Source organism: Lynx canadensis, chromosome F2, assembly GCF_007474595.2.
Source record: "Lynx canadensis isolate LIC74 chromosome F2, mLynCan4.pri.v2, whole genome shotgun sequence".
In the NCBI taxonomy this organism is placed as follows: domain Eukaryota; kingdom Metazoa; phylum Chordata; class Mammalia; order Carnivora; family Felidae; genus Lynx; species Lynx canadensis.
In genome coordinates this window covers 35,308,334-35,328,234 of record NC_044320.2, presented here as the reverse complement: position 1 = coordinate 35,328,234, position 19,901 = coordinate 35,308,334, and the positions used below count along the sequence as shown (strand labels likewise).

At 40.1% G+C, this 19,901-nt stretch overlaps 1 pseudogene; it reads right to left on the bottom strand.

The window, feature by feature from the left end:
• Positions 1-18,645: 18,645 nt before the first annotated feature.
• On the bottom strand, positions 18,646-19,251 carry LOC115506408 (annotated as a pseudogene).
• Between the last annotated feature and the right edge of the window lie 650 nt (positions 19,252-19,901).

Sequence of the window (19,901 nt, the reverse complement as noted above, 5' to 3'; positions counted from 1 at the left end):
CCTCTGAGGCAAAGTAGGAACTCAATATCTCAAAGAATGATTATACGCCATCCTTTTTCTTTATATGACTAGCTCCTACTTTGTTTTCAAGAATTAGCTCAGTGGTGTCAAACTCTAGAAGGATGTCCCTTAATTTTTCCTCAACCCTATCCCACCCCCAAGCTAAATTAGGGTCCCCTCTTTGACATCTCATAACGTCTCCTGCATAAGAGGATCGGAGTCCTTTTAACAACCACCACATGGTCACTTGATTACTAGAACCATGAAGGACGCCCCCTAACTGTGGTGTAAACTCCATTAAACCATGAGGGAGGCAAGGCAGAGCAGAGAAGTGAGACTTGGGAAGAAACTAGGTAACTTCTACCCTCTCCGAGACCCTCTCTTCAATCCTACATATGCTAATGAAAGAGTCTGTAATTTGCTGCTCTGATACAATGAAAAGCATTAAAACAGACTCACTTTTGCATAATGTCTGTGGTGTACTTAATTAACAGACTTTTCGGTCTGGCTACACTTATCAAGCTTTGAGGCTAACAGGAAAATAAATTGCACATAATTTACATAAAGTTAAAGGCTTAGAGAGAACCATTTTCATCTGACTGCATGCAGTATTGTGGAAAGAGAGAAACGAGCACATACACGTAATTATTTTGCTTTTAAGCTCCCATTTAATTTGGGGGGAAAAAGCATACAATGTTTCTGAGTTTGACTTTTACCTGGTATGCTGCTGAAACTCAAAACTGATTAGAGAAGGAAGAGGTCTGTGCCTTTGTCTGTGGGTTGCCCTTTCAACAAGTCCCCTGACATTCTCATGAGACTGAGGAGAGATGGCACAAAACATAGGTAGCTACGGCAAGACAGTGAGATGGGACTCAAGCAAAAGCTTGTCCTGGACCACAATAGAATTTCACCAAGTAAATTTGAAAATTGTACATTTTTAAAAGTATTTTAGCTCCATCTAGCTAGTCAATATGACATCTAGAAGCAAACAGTCAACAACATATTCAGTTACATTGCCATCAACTTGATTCTTTCTTCAGTCAGTCCATGTTGATGTTCACTGCCGTCACTGTGGGAGGATGTTCAAAACATGACAGAATGTGACACGAGGTGATACGTGAAATTGGCTCTGTGAATTATCAAGGGTGAGTTGCGGTTCTATTTGTTAGGGTAAAGTATACGCCTCAGAAAGTGTTCAATGAGCTGGAAACGCAAAGCAAAGATCAGCCATGAGTACCATCTTTCTCTAATCCCAGGTTCTCTAGAAAGATGAGCCTAAGGCAAGGATTAAGGTATGGATGCTTTCTTTGAGAAGTGTGAACCTATCAGGAGGTGGGGGGAAGAAAAATGGAAGAAGACACAGAAAGATATAAAGCAGTGCTATGTGATTCATTACTGCACTTGCTAGTCCTTTAATGAGTCACAGAGAGCTGTTGCGGGTCATTCAGGTTCACTTGCTGAGGCTATGAGACTTTTCTAGAAGGGCTACAAAGAACAACTACACATCATCAAAGTCTATGGAAGGAAGAAAGAAAGTGGATTTATCTGCCCAGCTTGCTCCCATCTCCCATTTCCTGTTAGTTAAGGCTGACTCCATGGAGAGCTAATTCCCCTGCACTGCCACACTGTTTCATCCAAATCCCTGGAGGCCACTGGGGAAATCAAATTCTACACCTGCAGGATGGAATTCCATCCAGGTCTGCAAGTCAAAGGAGTGACTCAGTGCAGTTGAGCTCTGGGTGTGAGGTACATGGCTCATGAAGTCCTGGGGTTTCAAATTGGGGAGCCCTGCAAAGGGCTCATGACTTCCCATTAAGATGTGACCCTCGTGATTAAGGAGTGCACTTGTCATGATGAGCACGGGATGATGTATGGAAGTGTTGAATCACTATACTGTACACCTGAAACCTGTATAACACGGTATGTCAACCAACTGGAATTAAAATGAAACAGAAAAAAAAAAAGATGTGCCTCTGATCAAGCTGTTTCAGGGCAGTTCAAGTTGGAATGCATGCCAATCAATGACTACTAAAGGAACACTGTTAGCAATTTGGTATTAAATTAAGCTCTGTGGAGGATATGAAGACATTTATACCTCAGTTCTTGCCCTTAAAGTATCCAAACATATACATATATCAGAGTTCTGGGCTACTAAGGCTGTTGGAATTTCCAGGGCAGGGTACCTATGAAGAGGGAGCTAGATAGGGGCACCAGAAGTATACATAAGGATTCACTGCATCTCTTTGGCCAATGATTGATGTATGAGTTATATATTGCAGCCAAACACCAAAACTTAGCAGCTTAAGACAACACACTTTCATCTTCTTGCAGTTTCTGTGGCTTAGGAATCCATTCATGGGCCCTCTCCTTCAGGATTTTCACAAGGCTTGCAGCAGCCAGAGCTGTGTCTCACCTGAAGTCTCAACTGGGGAGGACACACTCCCAAATTCATTTACCCGGTCGTTGGCAAGATTCAGTCCCTTAAGGACTGTTGGACCAAGGGCCTTATTCCTTGTTTTGGCTACTGACTTGAGGTTGCCCTCAGTTCCTTGCCACACAGGCCTCTCCAATATGGTAGCTTGCTCATGTAAGCCAGAAAGTCTGCTAGCAAGACAGAAGTCATAACATGCTATAACCTAATCACAGAAGTGATATGCCATCACTCTTGCTGTATTCTATTGATTAGAAGCAAGTCATTAGAGGACCCACAAATATATGGCCAACTAATCTTCAACAAAGCAGGAAAGAATACCCAAAGGAAAAAAAGACAGTCTCTTCAGCAAGTGGTGCTGGGAAAACTGAACAGTGACATGCAGAAGAATGAACCTGGACTACTTTCTTACACCATACACAAAAATAAAGTCAAAATGGATGAAAGACCTAAATGTCAGACAGGAAACCATCAAAATCCTTGAGGAGAAAACAGGCAGCAACCTCTTTGACCTCAACCACAGCAACTTCTTACTAGACATGTCTCTGGAGGCAAGGGAAACAAAAGCAAACATGAATTATTAGGACCTCATCAAGATAAAAAGCTTCTGCAAAGCAAAGGAAACAATCAACAAAACTAAAAGGCACCCTATGGAATGGGAGAAGATATTTGCAAATGACATATCAGATAAAGGGTTAGTATCCAAAATCTATAAAGAACTTATCAAACCTAACACCCAAAAAAACCCAAAAAACAATCTAGTGAAGAAATGGACAAAAGACATGAGCAGATACTTTTCCTAAGAAGACATCCCAATGGCTAAGAGACACATGAAACGATGCTCAGTATCACTTATCATCATGGAAATACAAATCAAAACCACAATGAGATACCACCTCACACCTGTCAGAATGGCTAACATTAACAACTCAAGCAACAACAGATGTTGGCAAGGAATGAGGAGAAAGAGGAAGCCTTTTGCACTGCTGGTGGGAATGCAAACTGGTGCAGCCACTCTGGAAAATAGTATGGAGGTCCCTCAAAAACTTAAAAATAGAGCTACTCTATGACCCAGCAATTGCACTACTAGGTATTTATCCAAAGGATATAAAAATGCTGATTCAAAGGGGCACATGGACCCCAATGTTTATAGCAGCACCATCAACAATAGCCAAATTATGGGAAGACCCCAACTATCCATCAATTGACAAATGAAGAAGATGTGCTGTATATATACAATGTAATATTACTCAGCAATCAAAAAGGATGAAATCTTGCCATTTGCAACAACATGGATAGAACTAGAATATCTTATGCTAAGTCAAATGAGTCAATCAGGGAAAGATAAATATCATATGATTTCACTCATGTGGAACTTAAGAAAAAAAAGCAGATGAACATAGGGGAAGGGAAGGAAAAATAAGATAAAAACAGAAGAGGAGGCAAGCTACAAGAGACTCTTAAAAACAGAGAACAAACTGAAGGTTGCTGGTGGGGTGTTGGGTGGGGGGATGGGCTCAATGGGTGATGGGAATTAAGGAGGGCACTTGTTGGGATGAGCACTGGGCGTTATATGTAAGTGATGAATCACTAAATTCTCCTCCTGGAACCATTATTACACTATATGTTAACTAACTGGATTTAAATAAAAAAAATTATAATGAAGGGAATACATTTACTAAAATTGAACATTCATATATGATTATAAACAAAAAGTACTATTTGCAACATGTTAAAAAAAAAAAAAAAAGGAAGCAAGTCACTAGAGGCGCCTGGGTGGCACAGTTGGTTAAGTGTCTGACTCTTGATTTTGGCTCAGGTCATGATCTCAGGATCATGAGATGGAGCCCTGCATTGGGCTCTGCACTGAGCATGAAGCCTATTTGAGATTCTCTCTTCCTCTCTCTGTCTCTCGCTCTCTCTCTCTCTCAAAAGAAAAAAAAGAAAAGAAAGAAAGAAAGAAAAAAGAAAGAAAGAAAGGAAGGAAGAAAGAGAAAGAAAGGAAAAGAAGCAGCAGCAGCAAGTCACTGGGTCCATCCCACACTCAAGGGGAGAGGATTACATTAGGGCATGAATACCAGGAGGTGGGGGTCCATTGAGGGCCATCTTGCAAGTCAGCTGTCCACCCTGAAGGGGGATACAACTGGGAAGGCCCCAAATATTTAGAAATTAAACAACACATTTGTAAACAGACTATGGCGGGGCGGGGGCGGGGGGGGGCATCACAAGGAAAGTTGGAAAATATTTTAAACAGACTTGATAGTGAAAATGCATCATAGGAAAATTTGTGAGCTGCGTCCAAAGCCGTAATTAAAGGGAACGTTATAACCTGAAATGTTTTTTTGAAGGATTAAGAAAGGTTTAAAATCAATGACATAACTTGATACCTAAAGAAGATAGAAAATGATAAGCAAATTGAACCTAAAATACAAAGGCAAATGTAAAAATACAACAGAAATCAATAAAAATACAAAAATAAATACAGAAAATTAAGAAAACCAAAAATGGATTCCTGGAAAAGATAACCACTGATAAACCCTTAGCACATCCTAATCAAGAGAAAACACAAGTTACCAATATTAGTATTGAAAGAGGGGAAATCACTACAGGAACCACAACACTAAAAGCATACAAAGAGAATAATATCAGCAATTTTATGTCAATAAATTCAATAACTTAGATTCAAGGGGCAAATTCCTTTAAAAACTCAACTCATCAAGTAATGGAATTGGCACATGACAGAAGCTTCCTCAGCCCTTGTTTGGCACATGATCTTAAACAGGGAAGGGAGAATTACAAGAAATGCTAAAGGAAGCTCTTCAGAATAAAAGGAAATGACACCACATGGTAACTCAGATCGACAGGAAAGAATGAAAAGCACCAAATATGGTAGTATGTGGATGAATATAAAAACTATATGTTTTTCTTTCTCCTCTTAATCTGTGTAAAATTCACTTGACCTTTTAAAGCAAAAATTATGCCATTGTGTTGTTAGATTTAATATATATACAGGTATTATATTATTTCATTTATAAGACATGTCCAGAATAGGCAAATCCATATAGACAAAAAATAGATGAGTAGCTGCCAGGGCTCGGGGAAGAGGGGAAAGGAGCATGACCTCAAATGGGTATGGGGTGTCTTTTTGGAATGATGAAAATGTTCTGGAATTAAATGATGGTGGTGGTTGCACAACTTTTTAAATATAATTTAAAAAAACACTGAGTTGTATATTTAAAAGGGTGAATTTTATGGTATACGAATCATATCTTTAAAAATGTATATAGAGATAATATATATGATAAAGATAGCATAAAAAAACATGGGGGGAAATACAACTATACTACCGCAAAATTACTATCTTTCTTGAAGTAATTCAACAAAAAGTCTAAGAAGATTGTGTTAAGTTAAAGATGTATGGTGTAATCCCTAGAGCAATCAATAAAAAATAAATAAAAAGAGTTTAAAAAGCCAAGGTGAGGGGCATCTAGGCAGCTCAGTAGGTTGAGCGTCTAACTTCAGCTCAGGTCATGATCTCACTGTGGGTTCCAGCCCTGCATCAGGCTCTGTGCTGACAGCTCAGGTCCTGGAGCCTGCTTCAGATTCTGTGTCTCCCTCTCTCCCTGCTCCTCCCCCACTCGCACTGTTTCTCTCTCTCTCTCAAAAATAAATAAACATCTAAAACAATTTTTTTTTTTTAATCCAAGGTGAAGGGCGCCTTGGTGGCTCAGTCAGTTAAGTGTCCGACTCTTGGTTTTGGCTCACAGTTTTGTGAGTTCAAGCCCCACATTGATCTCCAAGCTGGCAGCAAGGAGCCTGCTTGGGATTCTTTCTCTCTCCCTCCCTCCATGCCCCTCCCCGCTTGCACTACCTCTGTCTCACTCAAAATAAATAAATAAACTTAAAAAAAAAAAAAGGCAAGGTGAAAAGCTTCTGCTTCCAGTCATGAAACAACTACTTTCAAAAATTGGACAACAGGTAACACAGGACAGTGATCCATGAGAGGAGAGAAACAATGAAGTGGGCACTAGACTTCCCCAGCTTTTTGCCTGAAGGCAAATTTGTGTCCACAGGTACAGGTAGAGGGAATCAAACAGAGCCCAGTGACCTCACTGAAATAAAAATATAGACATTAGAGTTTAGGGAGACCAAGGCAGCTAGAAGTTGGAGGCCAGGGATCTGGACTGGAGGGGATCATGCAAGAAGACAGAATTTTGCATATAGCTCTACTTGAGTATTTAATGAGTACAGAGTTAGGCATACAAAGAGTGAAATTTCACAAAGTGAGGCCAAAAGTGACCAGAGTTGTAAACATAAAATTCCCCAGAGCTCATACGTGGTACAAAGACAAAAGCTCTGACCAGCTATGGTCGAGGGTCCTCAGTGATCACCTGGGGAATTAACAAACACCATAAACTATGATTTCAACTACAGCAACTTGCATAAAGGGTAAACCCTAAGCAAATAATAGTAATAATATAATAATAATAATAATAATAATAATAATAATAATATTGATGCGAACGATTTCTAACTTAGGAAACTAGATTTTTCTTTTTTCCTAATATATGGAAACTCTCACACATTGCTGATAAGAATGTAAAAAAATGGTACAGCCACTCTGGAAGACAGTTTAGTGGTTTCTAACAAAACTGAACATATTCTTATTTTATATATGTGTATATAGATAGCAATCATACTCCTTGGTATCTGACCAAAGGAGTTGAAAACTTACATCCACATAAAACCTTGCATAGCAGGTTTGAATAAACTTTAGCAGCCCTATTCATAATTGCCAAAACTTGGAAGCAACCAAGATGTCCTTCAGTAGGAGGACATGAATGGATAGATGAATGGATAAATGGTGCTACATCCAAACAACAGAATATTAATAGCACTGAAAAGAAATGAACTATCAAGGCATAAAAAGACATGGAAGAACCTTAAACGCACACTACTAAGTGAAAGAAGCCAATCGGAAAAGGCCACATACTATATGATTCCAACATTCTAGAACATCCCAACATTCTGGAAAAGGCAAAACTGTGGAAACAGTAACAAAACCAGTGTTGTGAGCGGCTAGTAAGGTGCAGGGGAGGGGGAGTTGGAGAGCAGTAGGAATAGGCAGAGCACAGATTTTTAGGGCAGTGAAAATACTCTGTATGCTACTAGAATGTGGATATATGTCATCAGACATTTATCCAAACCCATAAAACGTATAACACCAAGACAGAAGCCTAACATAAACCCTGGATTTGGGTGATTACGATGTGTCAATATAAGTTCATCAGTTGTCACAAAGGTACCACTCTGGAGGAGAATAACCTAATGGGGGAGGCTGTGTATGTATGAAGGCAGGGGCTAAGTGAGAAATCTCTGTACCTTCCACTCAAATTTTGCCATGAACCTAGTGCTCTAAAAAAATAAAATCTATTTTATCTTTTCTATCTCTAACCTAACAATTGTATTAAGAATCTACCTCACAGATACACCTATGTACACAAAACTTTTTAAGGAATTTTATTCCAATATTTTTACAGCAAGACCTCGGGAACATTCTTAGTACTCATTAGTATTGGGTTGGTTAAATCAATTATGCTGCATCCACATAATAGAATATAAAGCAATCATTTAAAAGAATAAGACACTATGGAAAACAGTATGGTGTTCCTCAGAAATTAAACACAGAATTGCCATATGATCCAACAATTCCATTTCTGGGTCTCTACCCAGAAGAATTGAAACAGGGACTCAAACTAGTACTCGTACACTCATGTTCATGGCAGCATTATTCAGAGTAGCCAAAAAGTGGAAGCAATCTAAGTGTTCATGGTCAGATGAATGGATAAACAAAATAGGGTATATGCCTACAATGGAATATTATTCAGCCTTAAAAGAGAAAGAAATTTGGACACACGCTGCAACACTGATGAACCTTAAAGACATTATGCTAACTGAAGTTAAAACATTAAGCCAGTCATGAAAGGACAAACACTGTATGATTCTAATTGTATGAGGTATCAAGAGTAGTTAAATTCCTTTTTTTAAGTTTATTTATTTATTTTGAGACAGAGCAGGGAAGGGGCAGAGAGACAGAGGGAGAGACAGAATCCCAAGTAGGTTCCATGCTCCATTCCCATTGCAGAGCCCCACGTGGGGCTTGAACTCACGAACCGCGATATCATGACCTGAACCAAAACCAAGAGTTTGTTGCTTAACCAACTGAGCCACCCAGGTGCCCCTGGAGTAGTTCAATTATTTTTTTTTCCTTTTTTATGTTTATTTATTTATTTTGAGAGAAAGAGAGCTCGAGCAGGGAAGGGGCAGAGAGAGAGGGAGAGACAGAATCTCAAGCAGGCTCTGAACTGTCAACGCAAAGTTTGACACAGGGCTCAATCCCACAAACTGTGAGATCATTACCTGAGTGGTAATCAAGAGTCAGAGGCTTAACCAACTGAGCCATCCAGTCGTTCCTAGAGTAGTTAAATTCTTTTTATTTTTATTTTTATGACTTGCATTATAGTTTTATTGAGCAGTGTTTGTCTACAGCAAGAGGAAGACAAAAGTTAGGAGGACTGGGGATAGTTTTTAGGTTAGCCAACAGTAGGATTGGCCTCATTCATACTGTCTGTGTCATCTGTACGTGTAGAATATACCTCTTATCTCACCTGTTACCTGGTACAGAGCAGTGCTCAATGAATCTTAACTATGATTTGCTGTTTAGAGTAGTTAAATTCTTAAGAGACAGAAACTAGAACAGTGATTTCCAGGGGTTGGGAGGAGGAGAGAATGGTGAATTAGTGTTTAGTGAATGTGGGATTTCAGTTTAGGAAGATGAAGAAGTCTGGAGATAGATGATGGTGATGGTTGTACAACAATGTGAATGTACTTAATACCATTGAAATGTATACTTGCACATCATTAAAGCGGTAAATTTTAGGTTATGTGTATTTTGCCACAATGACAAAATACTACTCCAATATAAAATCATTTAATGATGCAACTACTAAGCTCAGAGACAGAAAAGAAGAAGGGGGGGGGAGGAGGAAGAAGAGGAAGAGGAAGGAGAAAAAGGAGACAGTTCTGCGTGAACAATGATGAATATTTTTATTTTTTTTTATTTTTTTTAACGTTTATTTATTTTTGAGACAGAGAGAGACAGAGCATGAATGGGGGAGGGGCAGAGAGAGAGGGAGACACAGAATTGGAAGCAGGCTCCAGGCTCTGAGCCATCAGCCCAGAGCCCGACGCGGGGCTTGAACTCACGGACCGCGAGATCGTGACCCGAGCTGAAGTTGGACACTTAACTGACTGAGCCACCCAGGTGCCCCAATGATGAATATTTTTAATGAAGAAAAGTGAGGGCATGACAATGTGAATAACATCTTACCATTAGCATAAACAAACAAACCCAAATATTCGTGTGTGTGTGTGTGTATGTGTATCTGTCAACAAGAGCTATTTGTAAATACAAAATATAAACATACCTATATGATTAAATATGATAGAATATTTGTGAAAGGATGCACAGTAGCTTGTAGAGTCAAGCCTCTTCAGGGGAGTACTGGTTGGCTGGAAGTTATGGTATCAGAAAAGTAATTTTTAAATATACATCCTTTTCCAATCCTTTGAATTTTGAACCACGTGCATATATTAACCATTCAGACGTTCTAAAAATATGTTTTTAATAAGAATTTGTGCAGTACCTTTGCAGGATGCATGCATAGGATTTATTAAGGCCGAAAGGAAACACAGCAGCCTGGCTGATGAAATAAATTGCACGAAGAGGTAGAAATGGAAACTCCCACGTTGTTTCTGAAGCCAGGCAAACAAATCATTTGGACTCCCTGAGCTTAACCAAGAAGGCACAATGGGATGATCCTCCAGGTGGGATGATTGATGGGGACCAGGCTGTAAGGGGCTGGCAGATTGGAGTTTATCCAGGGGGCAAAACAGAACCCTGAGAAAGACTCTGGCAGGGAAACAAGACAAAAGAAAAGGGGATTGAAGGAAGAGAAATCCAGCAGCAGCGTGGGCTTAACCCCCAGGGTGTGAGTGGGCACTTGCCTGGGGTTTGGCAGATTGAAAATAGCAGAAAATAGGACAGACAAAATCAAACAATGAGGGCAGCAGAACTCTACAGAAGAGGTCTGAGCCAGAGGAGGGGGTAACAGAGGTAGACAGAAAGATCCAAGGGCAAGACCTTGGGAAGGAGGGAAGAAGGGTGTGGTTTCTTATCCCGTTGCTGGTTTTGAAAGCTGGCCATGCCTCAGATTCACCTAAAGAATGTTTTTTTAAAATACTGAGTCCTAGTTTTGGGGCGCCTGGGTGGCTCAGTCGGTTAAGCGTCCGACTTCGGCTCAGGTCATGATCTCGCGGTTTGTGGGTTCGAGCCCCGCGTCGGGCTCTGTGCTGACTGCTCAGAGGCTGGAGCCTGTTTCAGATTCTGTGTCTCCCTCTCTCTCTGACCCTCCCCCGTTCATGCTCTGTTTCTCTCTGTCTCAAAAATAAATAAACACTTAAAAAAATTTTTTTTCTAAATACTGAGTCCTAGTTCCTATACTAGATTTACATAATTGGTTTAATCAACCGAGCCACTCGGGTGTCTCCCCCCCACCCTGCTTTTTTTTAATGTTCATTTATTTATTTTTGAGAGAGAGAGAGAACACAAGTTGGGGAGGGACAGAGAGGTAGACACAGAATCTGAAGCAGGCTCCAGGCTCTGAGCCATCAGCACAGAGCCCCAAACAGGGCTCAAACACACCAACTGTGAGATCATGACCTGAGCCAGATTCAGATGCTTACAAATCTATAGAATTGGAAGTGGAGTGGATGGGGGAGGCAGTAAAAACTTAGATATTTATACTATCTCCACCATTAGCACCCTAGTCCAAACCACCATCATCTCTCGCCCAAAATATGGCACATGTATATACTGGGTTCCCATTTCCATCCCCGGCCCTCTCCTATAGTGTATACTCTTCCTCAGGACAGCCAGAGGAATCCTTTAAAACCCAAAGTTAGATCTTGTCAGTTATCTGCTCAAAACTTTCAGTGTCTTCTTATCTCACTTAGTGTAGGATCCTAAATCCTTCCAGTGGCCTAGAGGTCCATCTTAATTTGCACCCAGCCTCCAGCTTCCACCTCTCACCTCCTAAGTCTCCCTCCACCCCAACTTACTGATTGTTAGTCACTGGCCTTATTGCTGTTTTTTCTTTTCTTTTCTTTTCTTTTCTTTTCTTTTCTTTTCTTTTCTTTTCTTTTAAGTTTATTTATTTTGAGAGACAGAGAGAAAGCACGAGCATGGGAAGGGTAGAAAGAGAGAGAGAGAAAGAGTCTCAAGCAGCCTCCACACTCTCAGCACAGAGCCCAATGCAGGGCCCGAACTCATGAACCATAAGATCATGACCTGAGCTGAAACTACGAGTTGGACGCTTAACCGACTAAGTCACCCAGGCACCCCCTTATTGCTGTTTCTTGGAAAAGAACAATAAAATAAAATAAGCATGCTCTTATCTCAGGTCCTTTGCACATACTATTCCTTCTGCATAATGGCTCTTTACCCAGATGTCCCCCCAGATATCCACATATCTTCTTCCCTCACTTCCTTTAGGCCCCTTATCAGAGGTCTTCGCTGACCCCCTGTCTAAAATAACATGTCTCCATTCCCATCACCTCTATGACCCTCACTCCACTTAATTTTTTTATGGCACTCGTGACCATCTGACATACATTTATGTGTGTATTTGTCACTTATCTATGACCCTCATTCTGTTTTATTTTCCTTCATAGCACTTGTGACCATCGGAAATATGTTAATGTGTCTCTTTATCACTTATCTTCCCACGCTCAAGTGTAAGCTCCATGTGAGCCAGAATTTTTTTGTTCACTGTTGTATCCCCATGTTTAGAGAATGTGTTAGCACTAAAACATATGAGAAACATAACCAATATTTTTAATAAATAAAACTGTTTATAAGTTCCCCCAAATGAGTCTTACACAGCCACCCTGGTGTGCAACTACTGGTGTAGCTAATATGAAGTAAACTCTCAAATATTAAAATGTGGATTTGGCTCAGCATGTCTCTCAATTGGCACTGCTTTCATTGACATCCAGGGAACAGACACCACACAAGACTATCCTTTGAAAGCTATGCCTGGGGTAGGGCACCTGCTCTGGGCACATCAGGAAGCAGAAGTTCTGCTCATTTTGTTCCCTGTCTGTTCTCTGAGGCACCTACTGTTGTCATCTGGGTGGAAACAAGACTGCATCACTGAAGCCCTCGGGAAGCAGGATATGCCAGTCATCACAGGAGCCACAGAGTCTGAAGAATTCAGAACTTGCTGAGTGCTACTTTCTTTGGCTGTGAAATTCATCTTTTGGATTTTCATTTTCTAATTTGATGGTCTTAGAACTTAAATCACATGTCAGAAATAACACAACAAAGAATAGAATCGTGCTGAATAGCAGTTAAAGGGACAACCGGATAAATAATACTTTCTATGCATTAGAACGTCATCATTTATAAAAGGTTTCCACATATCTTATCACACCTTGAACCTCTCAACAGCCCTGTGATGGAGACAGTCCTGGCATCGAGGCCCCTACTTTGTAGATAAGGAAACTGGGTGTCATAAAATTGGTTGTCTTGTCAATTAAAAAATGATCCAAAGACTTTGACAGCTCACCAAAGAAGGTATTCTGATGGCAAATAGCATATGAGAAGATGCTCTGTGTAATCGGTCATCAGGGAAATGGAATTGAAAACAACAATGAGATTCCACTACAGCCTGTTAGAGTGACCAAAATCCAGAACACTGACATCAAATGGCTGATGAGGATGTGGAGAAACAGGAACTCTCACTCATTGTGGATGAGAATGCAAAATTGCACAACCACTTTGGAAAAGTGAACATAGAAAACTAAACATACTCTTATCATATGATCAAGCAATTATGTTCCTTGTTATTTACCCAAAGGATTTGAAAACTTGTGTCCACACCAAAACCTGCACACAAATGTTTATAGTAGTTTTATTCATAATTGTCAAAACCTGGAAGTAACCAAGATGTTCTTCTGTAGGTGAATGGATAAATAATCAGTGGTACATCCAGACAATGGAATATTATCCAGCACTAGAAAGAAATAAGCTATTAAACCATACAAAGACAAGAAGGGACCTTAAACACTACTAAGTGAAAGAAGACAATCTGAAAAGGCTATATATCATATGATTCCAACTATAAGACATTCCAGAAAAGGCAAAACTATGGAAACAGTAATAAGATCAGTGTTGTCAGGGGTTAGCAGGGAGGGAGGGATCAACAGGTAAAACACAGAGGATTTTCAGGGCAGTAAAAATATTCTGTATGATACTATAATGATGGATTCATGTCATTATACATTTATCCAAACCCATAGAATTTACAACACCAAGAGAAAACTCTAATGTACACTATGGATTTGGGGTGATTATGATGTGTCAGTGAAGATCCATGCCATTTCATTTGATGCCTTTCACAAATGAGTCCTAACTCCCTCTTCCAAGTTCATTCTTGCAGTTTCAGTCTGCTCAACTATGGATTATATTCCCAGAAGTCCCCAGACTTCCCTGCACCTTTTTACACAATGCTCTTTTTTTTTCTGTTTATTTATTTTCAGAGAGACAGAGAGAGACAGAGCATAGATAGCAAGAGTGGGGGAGGTGCAGAAAAAGAGAGAGAGCAGGTTCTGCACTGTCAGCATAGAGCCCGATGGGAGGCTTGATCTCATGAGCCATGAGATCATGACCTGAGCTGAAATCAAGAGTCTGATGCTTAACTGACTGAGCCACCTAGGTGCCCCTATGCAGTGTTCTTTCTTCATGAGATATTCTTACTGTTTTCTCCATCCAGCAGACTTGTACTCACCTGCACTAGTAGCTACAGGTTAGGTTGTGCTGTTGAAACAAACAACAAACTCTTTATAATCACTCTAGTGATATAAAACTCAAGGTTTATTTCTCAATCATACTACCTCTCCGTCATGAGTCAGCTGGGGGTTCTGCTGAGTCTTTCTTACTCAGAAACCAAGGCTTATAGAGCAGTCTGATTTGCAGTGTTGTCAGGCACTGGGGCAGGGAAAAAGAGAGAGACAGAGAGAGAGAGAGCACGCCAGAGAGAGAGAGCCAAATTGAGCATGGGTTTTTAAAGCTTCCATTCAGAAATAGCATACATCAATTCCAGTCACTTTCACTGATCACATCACAAGCGTGGGTTCAGGCAGGGAGTCCACAGATAGTTGGATCTAATTATGTTTGGAATATGCCAGAAAAGTATAATTGAGTGAGGGTTAAGGAAGGAGTATTGAAAATAATGGGCTTGGGGTCTAATCTGGGTAAGAAGAGAAGTGAGGTCATAATGTGTTTGACAGTGGTGGGGTCAATGAGTTGGAGACCTCTATAATACTGAAGGTGAATGGTCTCTGGAGGAATTCCATGTTTATTGGGAAAGACATGTAAACAGGCTTGGACGGAGGGCAAAATTCAATCCACAATAACTACTAATTTTGTTTATTTAAATATACCTATTTTTAAATTTTTTATTTTTTCCCCAACTAAATTGTAAGGTCCATGAGAGCAGAGACCTTGTCTATCTTTCTAACCATTATATCCAAAATGGCGAGAACGAAGCCCAGCACATAGTAGCTGATCAGCAAAAAGCTGAAAACGAATGAGCGAGGGAACAGGTGGAGGAGTAGGTTTCTTTTACTTCCAAGGGCTCCTGAGAAAAGCTGGTAAGTGACCCAGTCACCCTGGCCTAATAGATCAATTCCAAAGATGCTACCATCACTTTCTTTCTTTCCCATAGGCCTGCACCTTTCTTCCATTAAGTGTAGCTTATTTCTCTTTCTTTTGAATCTAAGCACACCCTAGGACTGCTCTCATCAATAAAATGCAATAAAAGTATATATATTCTGGGATCTCTTGGCCCAGGACTTAAAAGGACTACAAACTTCTATTTCCTTTCTCTTGGAACTCAGAGACCATGATGCAGAAACAAGCCACACGGAGAGGCTATATGGAGGAGAATTCAAGTCCTTTCTTTGGCAGCTCCGGCCGGCACCAACCACCAGTCATATGAATGAGCCATCTTGGACGTTTCAGCCCAGTCTTACCTCTGCAGCCCCAATAACATCACACAGAACAAAACAACCTCTCAGCTAAGATAATTGACCAACAAAATTGTGAAAAATAATACAATAGTAGTAGTCTTAAGCCATTAAGTTGGGGGTGATTTGTTGCACAGGGACAGATAACAAACAGAATTTGGCACCTAGTCACATGATGGTCTATAAGAAAAACCTAAAACATGAAGGACTGGCTTTGAGAGCAAATAGTGGGGGGAGGCCCGAAGATTCTCAAAAGGCTATTGGTGAAGACTGGCAGAGCAGTGAGGACATCACTATTGGATGCTGGAGTAAAGGGGATACCATTTATATACCAGGAGAAATTTTATTACAACTGTTGCTGGTGTTAACATTACAAATAGAAATGGTGCTTCACAAACCTGTAGATCTGGCTAAGATTTCCAGGCAAAATGTTAAAAGTGTAGGATGGCTCCTTTAAGCTTCCTGTGCTTTGATAAAATACAAGAAGGAAGGAATGAACTAAATAAACAACTATTTGAGCAGAATTTGGAGGAAAAATAGAGGGTACAGGGAAGTCTTCAAGGTAGCAAATGTTCTTCAAGTAAGAAATGGCCTTAAGGCAAAGATCAAATCTAGGGTGCTATCAATAAAACATAGCTTCAGTGTGAAATTCAGAACAAAGGTGCAAGATCTTTTGCAAAGGCAAAAAGAATTGATTTGGTGCCTAAGTGACCCTCAGGCCAGACAAAAATACTTCTAAATATCTTAAGGGCATGATTTGTAGACCCCCAGCAATAGAGCTTCCAAGCATATTAAGGTTGTTAAAGCAACTTTGATGCTGGTGTATAACTAGTAAACTAGGAAAGATAAATAATAGTGCTAACAATCCCATCTGAATGTGGCTTCACGAAACATATTGTTGACAATGCTGTGAAATTGTTTCAGGCTTTCTAGAAAGTAGTCTGGCGATAGGTAAAAAATGTTTGTGTCTTTTTTCCAAATAGTTTATCTTTAGGAATATTGACCTAAGGAAATGACCCCAAAGAGATAATTTTTAAAAAGCCATTCATCTAAACAAGCCTTCATGGTCACATTATTTATAAGAGAAAGAAACTGGAAACAATCCAAATGTCCAAAAATAGAGATTTGGATGTACAAACTGTGGTATATTTACATGACGGACTGCTCTATAATCACTAAAAAAGACAAGTTTATGGATTGTGTTGACTCAAGATTATGTGGGCTTGAAATATCATTAATAAAGGAGCAAAGTAGGAAATGGTAAGTGTATAGCGACTTCATTAAAACAAGTACCATCTATATATTTTTCATAAAATAAAGAAAATGTGTATGCAACAGTTTAATGTTTAGTGTGCTTTAAAATTGAAGTGCTTGATATCCTAATTTGAAAGGATAAAGCAGATACTGTGGGGAATTTCTGGGAAAACAGTTAAGGAAAATTAGAACAGATACATTTATGTCTATGGGGTGTGTTTATTAAGAAATGTTGACAGGGACTTTACAATGTACTCAGCCCTGAGTTACGCATACCAGGTAGGAAAAGCAAGAGTAGGATATGGTCCCTGGGCTCAATAAACATTCAAAAAACAAAAAGGACGCAATAGATTATAGTGTAGATGAATTTTCTTTGTTTAATTCTGTGAAAAAACTCAAAGGGTTTCTTTTGCAACTAGGTTTTACAAAAACTTCCTAGAATTCTGTCATTTAGATACTGACATTTAGTCAGATAAAGACATTTAGTATCTGGCATTTAGATACTTTTGTTAAATTGTTGATTTAAAAAAAACTATTATTTTTAAAAATTGTTTTAATGTTTATTTTTGAGAGGGAGGGAGAGAGGCAGAGCGTGAGCAGGGGAGGGGCAGAGAGAGAGGGAGACACAGAATCTGAAGCCAGCTCCAGGCTCTGAGCTGTCAGCACAGAGCCTGATGCAGGACTGGAACTCACGAACCGTGAGATCATGACCTGAGCTGAAGTCGGATGCTTAACTGACTGAGCCACCCAGACACCCCTCTATTGTTTTGTTTTTAAAATGCTCTCTTAAAACACTTGAACACCATGGAGAAAACAAAAAAGAGAGTAAAAAAACACATCACCTAAAATCAGTACTATTCCTGAGAAATAATCATTGTTAACACCTTGTCAATATCATTTTAGCCATTGGTTCAACCGGGTGAGCAGAACCAGTAGACAGTATATTTTCATAGACTTATTGCAAAGAACTGGTTTACGCAATTGTGGGAACTGACTAGACAAGTCCCAAATCTATAGGACAGGCCACCAAGAAGGACAGAATAGAACTCTGAGGCACAGGCTGAAGCAGCTGAACGCAGGCACAGTCCGGGCCCACCTCTAGACCTGGGGTTTAAAGTCAATCACGTCCAAACCACAATACTGAGAATAGATGCTGGCATTAAACCAGTGGTGGCCGCTACTCTCCTAGTGCAGCTAACCAAAGGCAAGCATCTCAGGAATCACTCCAAATGTTGCCGGAAGGACCCCGTCTGGTTGTTTTGTATAACGTGCCATTAGTTTGACACATCTGTCTAAGGCTTATAGAGGCATATGGTAAGGAGACTTGCTCCCTGACCTCAAGCAGCTTACAACAATCCAGTCAACAAACATATATTTTCATTTTAGAAAAGAAAAGAAAAACACCTAGTCCATATAACTGGATATTTCCCTTCTTAGAGTTCAACTCTTACTGACCCAGCAAAGTTCTGAAAGTGAGAGGTTATTAAAATGGCTCATTTTCTTCAATAAGGCATTTAACCTCATTCATTTCAAATCTTCCCTCTGACATCGCCACCTGTTAAAATTGTGTCAGTTGTCTCCACGGAGCCATATAATGCATCCACTTTCATTTGGATATATCTGGTAACGAGAGGAATTAGCAATAGATAAGGAGACAGAAGACCTGGCTTCTACCTACTTCTCAGCCATCACTAGTAATGGGATGCAATATAAGTGACTTTTCTCCTTAAATAAGAAAGGGGTTTTATTTTTATTTTTTTATTTTTTGGTTGTCAAATGATTTTTTATTGAAATATTTTCCTTTGTAGTTTTTAACTGGCTGGGTGTTCCACTGCACCACTATTGATGTCATCTATGATGTCAGGAGGGTGGTGACCATCAACATGGCAGCCCACAGACTGGGCAGCCCCCAGAATCTCTTTAATGGTTCCAGAGAGTTCTCTGGCTAAAGATTGGTGCCTCCGGGCTCTGTGCTGATCAGAGCCTGGAGCCTGCTTTGGATTCTCTTTCTCTCTATGCCCCTCCCCCACTAGTGCTCTGTCTCTCAAAAATAAATAAATGTAAAAAAAATTTTTTAAAGATTAGTGCCTCATCTGTCGGGCAATGTTGACAATCTCATTAAAAGTGATATTTCTACAGTGCTTAATGTTTTTCTGTCTCTTGGCAATTCCTTGAAGGCTTTGATAATCAAGGCAGAGGCAGAAGATACTGTCTGTTCTGAATGGTCAGTTTCACTATAATCCACAGACCCTTCCAATTACCAGTTTCCTTAGTGATGTCATCACCAACCTTTTCTGGAGACAGATTATCTTTCGGCCCAGGACAGACATGGCACCGACTTTGCCACTGATGCACCTCAGGTGTATGACTTTGGTTTCATTGGGGTTGAACTTAGGCAGCATGGTGGAAATGGCTGGTGTTGGATGAACCCAGATTTGGGATGACTGAAGGCTGTTGCACCTTAGCCTCTTCTGAGCCAAAAGCCAAAAGAAGAAAGGGCTTTTAAAACTTTGCTACAGCATGTAAATCAAGGGAATATTGTTCCTGTTAAGTAACTAAGCTTTTCTTTTCTTTTTTTTTTAATTCAGTTTTTTTTTAATGTTAATTTTTGAGAGAGAGAGAGAGAGAGAGAGTGAGCAGGGAGGGCCAGAGAGAGAGGTAGACACAGAATCCGAGATAGGCTCCAGGCTCTGAGCTATCAGCAGAGAGCCCGACATGGGGCTCGAACCCATGAACCGCGAGATCATGACCTGAGCCAAAGTTGGACGCTCAACTGAATGAGCCACCCAGGTGCTCCTAGTAACTAACCTTTTCAAGTTTACATTACAAAAAGCTACAAAAAAGGAGCTTCCACTTGTAGGAAAATAAAGATGCTCACCAATAGATATCTATTGAGCACCCACTAAGTGCCAGGCACAGTGCTGGGCTCTAAGAATAGAAAAACACAAAAGGCCCAGCTCTTATCCTGAGTGAGCTCCCATGTATGGGAGACTGGTAGATAAATAAACAATCAGTGCAATGTGCTGTATGCTATAACTGAGACATGCATGGGCTGCTATCTGAATTG